The sequence below is a fragment of the Pholcus phalangioides genome, unplaced genomic scaffold (genome assembly GCF_987345545.1).
Source record: "Pholcus phalangioides strain wild (caught in Gottingen) unplaced genomic scaffold, Ppha-v1.0 ptg000014l_1, whole genome shotgun sequence".
Lineage (NCBI taxonomy): Eukaryota > Metazoa > Arthropoda > Arachnida > Araneae > Pholcidae > Pholcus > Pholcus phalangioides.
In genome coordinates this window covers 1965402-1976341 of record NW_028301607.1, presented here as the reverse complement: position 1 = coordinate 1976341, position 10940 = coordinate 1965402, and positions in this window count along the sequence as shown.

The window sequence follows — 10940 nt, the reverse complement described above, 5'->3', positions numbered from 1 at the left end:
TTGTTTCGATTATGTAGAATTGTTTAATTTTTTTTTAAAGAAGTCGGAAATATTTTCAATGAAGGTTTGATGTCATTATGGAATTATGAATGAATATTCTGAGGCCGAATGTGAAAAAGATGGGATTTTCACGAACAAAAACAGTATTTCAAGGATTCATTATTGCTTTGATTATTTAGGGAACTGTTGTGATTATTAGGAAGTAGAAAATATTTCAGATTCACACTTCAATATGGGGTGTCAATCTGCAATATTTTCTACTTCCTAATAATCAAAACAGTTCCCTAAATAATTTGTGAGGTCGAATTTGGATTAAACAGCGGACTTTCAAGAAAAATAAAAAATTCATCAAATAAGTTAATATCCTCCCGGAAAATCCTGGTCCTTGTCCGGCAGGCAAACTAATATCGTGATTTTCATTTTGCGTCAAAAGTAGATCTTCAGGCTAGTTTTCGTTACCATTGTTGCTTTCTTACTCTTCTCTAGAGATTATTGAATTGATATCACCCTTCGATTGTTGCTTCCTATTTTTGCATTTTGAATTATTGAGTTGATATTAAGTTCTGATTTAACAATTACAGTTAATTTTACCTAGAGAGACTTAAACAGAGTTAACTTTCTTAATCTTTTTTTCCACTTTCGAAAACCATTTTCTAAATTATAGTTCATTGAGAATATTTAGAAATTATTATTTTGATTATTTAGTTGTTTATGCGTTGTGAAGTCGATTGTTTTTAACGTTAGTTGTTAATTGTTTGATTACCTTTGGAACGATTTTGTTTAAAAGTGTAATTTTTTCCACAAATTTATATATTATGATAAGTTACAAAATAAGGAAATCCGTACTAGTTCTGGAAATATTTTGATAACTTTTTATTAAAATGACGAATTTTCAAGAGCCATAAAATCAAATTAGATTACATTTGCACAATAATTAATTATTTATTGATTCTTAGTCTTAATTAATTAAGATTAATATTAATTATTAATGGATTAAAAAATAATAAAATATCAAATTATCTCAATCGGTAAAACACCCTTGATCTGAAGGAAACCCCCAATCAGTTCCTTCCACGTCAACAATGATTTTTTCTCTTCATGGTTAATAAACTTTATATATATTTTTTAAATGCATTTTTGATCAATATTTAAGTATTTTCCGTTGATATTCTAGTTTTGACAAAATTGGACTGATACACAGAATTTCGATTGTTGTTGCTTCGGATTGTCGGACTGATATAGAATTTCGATTGTTGTTTCTTTAGATTGTTAAAAGAAAATTTGAGTTTTTTATCGATCCATTGTATGTGAAAATTTAAAAAATTTTGGCCAAGAAAGAATTATTTTAAAAATATATTAATTAAATGCTCACAACAATGGTGATCCTTATGTCAAATGATTAATTATTGATTTTTTCCCTGCAGTTTCTGATGCATCATTAATGCACATTTTGTCGATTATTGATGATCCGAAATTTCATTATTGACTGTGTTATGATCATAATTATGTTATTGACCGTGATATAATTGTATTGATTCTTAATTATTTTCGAAATATTTTTTTTACGAGAATCAGTGCGAGATCGTATACTAACAATGGGGGAAAAAAGCAACATCAGTGTATATAATGGCTATTGAGATATTGTTTCTTATCTCAACAGTGAAACCCTTTCACTATGGAGAAGAATACCTTATCTGTGTTTGCTCATCACCAGAACAAAAGCGATGAATTATTTCTTGAATTCCCTTCAATATCGGTGGTGCGTAGAGATACGTTACAGAGTTCAATTGTTGCTCATAATTGACAAGAATGCAGAGGTAACTCGCGAGAGAATAATCCAGGGCGTAGAACCCTGTCAAGTTCTTTTATTGTTACTAGTGATGCCCTCCCTGTGTTCGTGGTCTTTGAAGACTTTTGACGTTTTTGGTTTGGTTTTTAAGAAATGGTAACAAATGGATTTTTTGGGCAGGGTCTCAGACAGTTCCGGACGCTGGTTTTTGTTTCCATTTTTTTCTTATCTTCTTGAACTGTATGAGTTACTGATCCATATCTCTCTGAGTGAAAACTTATTCATAAATGAAAAAAAAAAGGGCAGCGCTTTCTTCAATCGCTGGTCCGAGGACCGGTGCCGGTCCGTGAGAATTTACTGCCGGTCCGCGAAATAATTTTGACCAATCCATATAGACACTGCATTTCAGATTTAGGGGTATTTTTAAATAATATACCGACTCTATATATTGGTGAACTTATATTGAGACCGGCAAAAAATAAATGAAGGTAATTCTCAGACCCGCTAATGGTTGAGACAGAAATAAAAAGGTCCCGGTGCAATTAGCCCTCGTTTGCAGGAAATGACCGTGGTGAGACAAAAACGATCAAACGATCAAGCTTTTTAAGACTGACTTTGCGAGCAATGGGTCTTTTCAGAAATGATTTTGTGAACAACGGGTCTTTTCAAGAATTACTTTTAGAGTATAAGGTGTTCTTGAGAATTACTTTAGGAAAACTTTTTAAGAATGAATTTTCAAACAATGATTCTTTCCAAGATTGACTTTATGAACAGTTGACCTTTTTAAGAACTAATTTTCGCAAAATGGGTCTTTTTAAGAATGGCATTTCGAACAATGGGTCTTTTTGAGAATAACTTTTAGAACAATTGGTCTTTTTTAAGAATGACTTCGTGAAGGATTGATGTTTTTAAGAATGGCTTCGTGAAAAATTGGTCTTTTTTAGAATGATCCATCAAACAACGATTTAGTTAAACAATAATCTGGTCATTTTTGTCGTACCATGGCCATTTTCTGCACACAAGGGCTAATTAGACCAGGATCTACAATTTATTGTCGATTCTGAACAGCAGGCTTGTTTTTTACACTCTTCGAGAGATTGGTGCACTAACCCCTTGATAGGGTATTCCCTGCGGTAGCAATTTTTCCTGTGGTCGCGTCGCCGTTTCTGTTGTACCCCTGTGTCAGGAAAGTTTTCTGACAAGGACGAACTGTATCGGACTCGCGACACCTCTAAACATCCTTTGGTACTTTAGGCGAGTATCTTATCGACATGGTAGCGCCCCTCTAGTTACACAACTTTTTAATGCTTGTATCTAGCCAATAATACATCTTTCAAAACTACTAGAACTGGTCCGATTAATCAATCAATCGGGACGGTTAATCGATCAATTGTTAATCGTAGTTAAAAATTTTTAGTTGAGTTAATCGACTCGATCAATCCGATCAAAATTCTACTGTAAATTTTTTCTTGAAAGTTCGTAATTTAATTTGATTTATTTGACTTAAACGATTAGATGTCTTGAATTATATTCCTATACATAACATTTCTGGTAAGTGCCGTATTTAAAAATATTCGAATCGATATTTCGATCAAATTTTTCGACATGAGAGGAACCACAAGCCGTTTCAACGAGAACTAGTGATGATTTATAAAATTACTGATTCAAAAAACGGCAAGATCCAAGTTAAGAAATTCCAGGATATAACAAGCGTGTTCAAGCATATCGTTCCGTTTTTTTATACTAGAGACATGAATGTGCAAGTTTTCACTTTTGGATTTATCAGCTGGTTGGATCAGTTATTCTGCTGTCTAAGGGTTTCCACAGAAACGCATATGTGTATCCCCCTTTAAAACACATTTTAGAAGAACAACTTCCATAGAATATATATTGAAAAGCCGTTTCCTCGTTTTTAGAAATTTGCAAATTCATGTTTCTGGGGCAAAAGGTGGGGACGATATTAAATAGCTTCAAGCGGTCGGTCTTTGTTTCTTAATCTATTTCTGTATTTGTTTACATCCATTCAGTGAATAGATGCATGAAATGACTATAATATAATTTTATGTCATCAATTAATAGTATATAATAATATATATACATATTAATAGTTACCAACACTACGTTTGTTAAGAATGAATAGCATTTGAAAATACTCGATTAAAATTCGATTAATCGATTGAAAATTTTTTTATTAACCAGTTAAAATTTTTAATCTATTCCCGGCTCTATTCAAAACAAACTGATCTCGCAAACAATGCGTCTTTTTCACGCATATGTATCCCATAATGGCTTTGCTTGAATGACATTAAAATAACGGGTCTTTATGGGAATGATATAGCAGACAATGAGTCTATTCGAAAATTAATTTGCAACCATGTCTTTTTTTCAAAAATGATTCCAACAAAAATTGTACATTTAGGAATAATGTTTTAATTAATGGAACTATCGAAGAGCGTGGATATAAGAAAAATAGTTTGCAGACAGGCAAAGAATAAATTGGTTGGAGAAACAATTTTCAAACCGGCAAAAAATAAATTTAAAAAATTACTTATAGACTAACGAAAATAAATAAATGTGAGAAATAATTTGCAGACCTGCAAAAAAATAAATAAGTAGGAGAAATAATTTATGGGTCGACGAAAAATGAATAAGTGCGAGAAATAATTTGCAGTGGCAAAAGACGAATAAGTGAGAGAAATAATTTGTGGGCCGGCAAAAAATAAATAAGTGAAAGAAATAATTTGTGAACGGCAGTAAGTAAATGGAAGAAATAATTTGCAGACCAGAAAAATAAAGAGCGAGAGAAATAATTTGTACACCGTGAAAAATAAATGAGTGGGAGAAATAAAATGTGCAGCGGCAAAAAATGTATAAGTGAGAGAAATGACTGGCATGCCGACAGCAAATGAATTTGAAAAATAGTTCGCAGACCCGCAATAAATATATGGCAAAAAATAATTTGCAGACTGGAAGAAATAAATGCATGGTAGAAATGACTTTCATACCGACAAAAAATTAATTTGAGAAATAGTTTATAGACCGGCAGAGTCAATAAGCAAAAGAAATAATTTGCAGACCGACAAAAAAAAAATAAATTGGAAAAATAATTTGCGGACAGGCAAAAAAATGGAGAAAGCCGTGGGTCGGAAAAAATGAATAAATAAGTGAGAGAAATAATTTACAGCGGAAAAAAAAATGAATAACTGGGAGAAATAACTTGCAAAAAATTAGTTTGAGAAACAGTTTGCAGACCGGCAAAAAATAAATGAAAGTAATTCTCAGACCCGCTAATGGTTCAGACAGAAATAAAAAGGTCCCGGTCCAATTAGCCCTCGTTTGCAGAAAATGACCGTGGTGTGACAAAAACGATCAAACGATCAAGCTTTTTAAGACTGACTTTGTGAGCAATGGGTCTTTTCAGAAATGATTTTGTGAACAACGGGTCTTTTCAAGAATTACTTTTAGAGTATAATGGGTGTTCTTGAGAATTACTTTAGGAAAACTTTTTAAGAAAGAATTTTCAAGCAATGATTCTTTCCAAGATTGACTTTATGAACAGCTGACCTTTTTAAGAACTAATTTTCGCAAAATGGGTCTTTTTAAGAATGGCATTTCGAAAAATGGGTCTTTTTAAGTATTACATTGGGAACAATGGGTCTTTTTGACCTACAATTTATTGCCGATTCCAAATTTAGGCGGGTATCTGATAGATCTGTGCCACAGCGCCCCCCTTTAAAAAGCCTCTTTGTTTCCTAGATCAGTGTTGGAAAGAGACGTTTCATTTGATACAACAGTCTTAAATAAAAAGAATATTTTTAGATTATTTTCAGAGACCTTTGCTATATCATAAACCATTCTTGAAAAGACTCATTGCTTACAAAACCGTTCTAACAAGATACTCATTTCTAACTAGACCGTTCTCAAAACTACTTAATAATTTGCTAGATAATTCTTCAAAAGGTTCATTTTTAAATTAGTATTTAGGAAAAATCTCTTAAATTAAACTATTTTTTTTTTCGTCGGAACCTCAAAAACTCCATTCGTCACCTCAGACATCTCTGCTTCTAAACCTACATCCTTCCTGTACTCTCATATGCCTGTGAAATCTGGGATTCCCATACTCTCTCCAATATAGACAAATTAGGATCTATATTCAAAATGTATTCGCCCGCTTCATTCTCAACTGTTGGTCATCCTCTGCTTTCGTCACTGAACTCAAGCACCAACTCAATATGCAACCGCTTTAACCCATAGATATATCTCTCGATTATCTTCCCTTTTTAAAATCCTCCACGGCCATTTTCATATCGAAACTCCAATTTTCTAACTCCAGCTTCATACTTTTCAAAAAGAATTAACCATTCACAAAAATTGAAACCCACCTTTGCATACACAGATTGTTTCAAATTTTAGTTTCTTTCCTCGAACAATAACAGACTGGAGCAACCTCCCGTTAAACATTATTGATTGTACAACAGTTTCTGATTTCCTTTGTAACATCAATTGTCTCCGTCAAACTTCACCACCAAATTCCCTTGTATAGGCCTCGGGAAAGCAATATTGAATAAATAAAAAAATCACCTTTAACTATACCAGGGCTTAAAACAAATGTAAAGTAGTTGCTAGCTGAAACATTTCACGAAAAAGCCATTGCATGTTTACAATAAAATGAATTATTTACACATCTGGTGCTTATTTAGCGTCGTCGAAGGCAGTATTTCTCAATAATTATGAACCAAAATTTGGTCGGCATCGATCAAAATAGCTCTTCAGTTTACAAGAATTCCAATCTCGCATAGAGACATTTCCACAGATTGCACAGTATTTACGACACTTTAGATCCGTGATTTTCCCATCAATAATACTTAAAAGAAAGAAAAAAAAAACAACCGAATTCTTTTTTGTCAAATTCCCCAAAAGAACACAAAAACGTTTCCCTACTCCACAAAAGAAAAAGTGTAAAAGTACTATAAAAATAAATCTTTTTTGATGCGTCGCGATCATCTTTTATCATCATCATTTTTGTGTGAAAGAAATTGAGGAAAAGAGTTTCACCCTTAACATTATTTCATATAAGAAAGTATAAAGTATAAGAGAGAATATCTCTTTTTTTTCATATTTTATATTCTATCCTCGTAATACACGTGCACGTCCCGTAATAATCGGAAATACTTTCATTTTTTTTTTTCTTCTCTTCTTCTGTGATTGTGTTGGTGATGCGGTTGTGACGCTATTTTTAAACCATAACCAAACGTGAGAGGAATTGAGCTCAAATGTGTAATGAGTGAGTCTACAATTTCATGTTCCACATTTAGTGACTTTATTAGGTCACAGTACATTTCTCCTTTTCTTTCTATATACATCCGTGGACCAAAATTTGATTAACGTTATCAGAAACGCTCACTTCTCTAAATAAACACAAGAATATGGTCATTATACATGCAGAGAAAAATCTCATTTTAACGGTCACTCCTCTTTTACGGCCAAATAATAATTTCCCCTTTGCCTATTCGAAGTACAGTCAAATCTCGATATATCGAATGTGCAGCGGCCGACATAAAACTTCGAGTTATCGTTTGTTCGGCTTATCGGAAATTTCGATTTCAGAGTGGGAAAAAAGAAAGATTTGTTATATAGAAAAACAGCGCTATTTACGAATATCGTATCAGCGAAACTACTGGAGATGAAGAAATTCGTAAAGATAAGTTATTTTAATTTAACAATATTTAATTATTGAATGAGAATATTTAGAAATGTATTTGACGTACATACTGTATCAGGGAAACGATCGCATGCACGATACTTGTATAAATGAAATGAATTATAAATAAAGCGTGTACAAGATACATTTTTTTCTGTCAAAAAATGCAGATTTTTGACTATCTCTCTTTTTTTTTTGTCCTTTATGATAGATAAAGTCATTCTCGTTTTGAAAACAGACAAACGAATATGCTAAATTATATTGCTATATTGTATTCCATTACTAAATGCTGTTTCTCAAATTTCTCTCATTTCCGAAAACTGCGACCCAAAGGCAGAAAAAGGTCGAGTTGAAGGAAAATTTTAACACTAAAATACGGAAACAGTTCTGGAGCCAAGTCAAAACTTTGACTTAAACAGGTATTCAAGTTATCGGAGTTCGACCTATCGCGAATATTTTGACTGTATGTATTTTAAATCCCTGCTCAACGGTCATCCCACTTATATGGATGAATTGTTTTGTCCCATCGGTGTCCGCAAAAAAGGGTTTCACACTGTACATCCATTGTCGAATGATCATAGTACCGATTGTCTAAAATTAAAGCTCTAAGCTTTCTACAGCCGTAACAATTCTTCACAATTTTTTAGAACGTTTCAACGAAGAAAGAGATGGGAAAGATGCTGTGATAAAACGGAAAAAAAAGTGTAAAATTCCTACTAAAAATTCCTATCAGAAATCAAAGGTGTCTAGAATGTTATTTTAAAACTTACTGTTGATATGATAATTGTTTGAAAACTTACTGTTAACATGATATTGTTTGAAAACTTACTGTTGGCATGATATTGTTTGAAAACTTATGGTTGATATGATAGTGTTTAAAAACTTGCTGTTGACAAGACATTGTTTGAAAACTTACTGTTGACATTATATTGCTTGAGAAATGAATGATTTCTGGTGTATTCTTTTAAAACTTACTGTTGACATGATATTGTTTGAGAAATGAATGATGCCTGGGATATTGTAGCCATAGTTAGTGTTGCTATGATACCGTTCGAGAAATAAATGATGTATTGGAAAATGTTTGAAAACTGAGATGATACCTGGAATATTGTTTTGAATGAATGATTGTCTGGGATATTGTTTGAAAACTCGGTATTACTAAAGCTTTGTTTCACAAACTCTATTCTTTGCAAAAATGCAGTGTTTCTAAAACATTATTTGTAAACTCAGTGATGTCTAGGTTATTATTTTGAAACTCGTTGCTATGGTGTAGTGTTGTTTGAAAACATATCGGGACGAGGGGGGGATTTTCAAAAACGTGTTACTGAGTGAGAGGTTGTTTGAAAACATTTAGAAGAATGCCTCTCGGATCAAAAAAAAAAAAAAGTTTGCCAGTAAAGTTCACAGCCAGCCGTTAGCCATGCACTCTGTTTATACAAAGTCCAGAAAATATCATTTTCTTCCCAAAATGTTTTCACAAATTTCCAAATCATATGTGCGCTTTTAATAAATGCACGTGTAATACCAAATGAACTACAATCAGATCACAGAAAATCCGTACACGCGGTCGAAATGAGCGCCGTTAATCCACGAATTGGGGCAAACGGTGATCGGCGATCTCATTCGCAGGAAGATTCAGAGGAAATTAAAAGCTTATATAATACAAAAAATACCATTTTCTGCGAATTCACAAATATACTTGTCTTTAAATAAAATTTCATTACACAGAAGGGGGGCAAATGCGTCATCGCGCTCGAAAATCAGTGCATTTATTAGACATTCACGTTCCTAATTTACATTATCCACTCACATCAGATACATTTACAACGTGATCACTTCTTCACAATTACCTGATCCCTATTATACATACTAAGCGTTTGAGGTTAAAAAAAAAATACTAGTACACACATCGAAGAGCTAAAGTGGAATTACACGCACTTAATATGCAAGGTAACGCGATGATTTGCAAGCGTATGAGACGATTTACGTGCAGAATCAAACTTACGCGCATGTCAGATTTCAAGGTCATTGTGCAGTCACGCGTTTTGCGTTGATGTGACGCTTCTCCCATAAGAAAATGGCTTTCGAGAATCCATTCGGGCCCATATTTTCCTCTTTAATACCTCTATGCAGTAATTAAAACACTTTACGTTGTTCTAATTTGCCATCCTGTGCAAGGTGGGCATATTTGCACATGCCTGAACACGGCCGCGACGTTAGTTACTCTGTTTCTAAACACCATTGATATCCGAAATTTCACGATTTTTCTCCTGCTCATTAGATGGATTAAAATAATTTTATTGCCCCATTACCTTTTAAATAGCTGTTTTTCGTACATTAAAGAAGCATTAGCGCTTTATAATGGCGAATCATGATCATAGAAAAAGGATAATGTCCGTTATATGGATACGATAAAAAGATTTTAAAGGTAATTGCTGCAAACTAAAGAATGGTTCTTAAATTACAGTTTGTCGTCACCGATCGGCAGTTATCCCAATCAGATTTGTATATATATATATATATATATACACGTTCTCTCATACTCAAACCCTAGTGTTAGCTTTTACCGCCCATGGCCCATATTGGACCATATTTTTCCCAAATGTGGGTAATTCATGAAGCCCCTTCAAAGTCAACAAAATTATGAAAAGTTTGCGATACCGAATCGTCATTTTTGAAGACGATTCATTGAAGAGTTTCGTGTAATTGGAGAATTTCACCAATTCTCTCTCTCTCTCTAAGCACGTACTTGGAAACAGTTAAAAGTGCTAGATGCCCTCCCATGAATTTCAATCATATGGGTCAAATGATCGTGAAAATGAACATTTTGCCAACAATATTTTATGTACCATTAATTTCCATGGGTTCATGAATTAAAATGGCGCAGTCTAGTAAGTAATTTATATAAGAGGGGGATAAGTTTTTTAATTTTTACTTTGAGATAAAAATCTTGAAGTTTGCAAGTATTAATCTGTGCAAACAAGAAATATATTTTCTAGGTCATTAATGAATTCTTGCATAAAAAAAAAAGGAGATAGAAATAATAAATACGGAAAGCAGGAACATTATGAATTGAATAATTGATAGGCTATTCAATCATATTATAGTAATATCGAATTGATGAAATTTTTGCGTGATCCTCCAAGAAAAAAAATTGGCTATTGACTGATGAGATTATATATTTCCCTTTTCCTGGATAATTCTTAAAATAAATATGATGTAATATCGATGATGGAAAATAGATCGATTCTTGCATGGATTCTTTCTCGATTCAGAGAAACACTAATATCAATCTATAATGCTTTTAGTAATAATATGATAAAAATGATGATCTTACAGAAGAATTTAATTCATCATATTGCGTGGAAAAAAAAAAGTAACTTGATTGAATTTAGAGCGCTTTTTTGGCATATTTGCTGATCGATATGGATTCACTTCCTGTTGATCGAA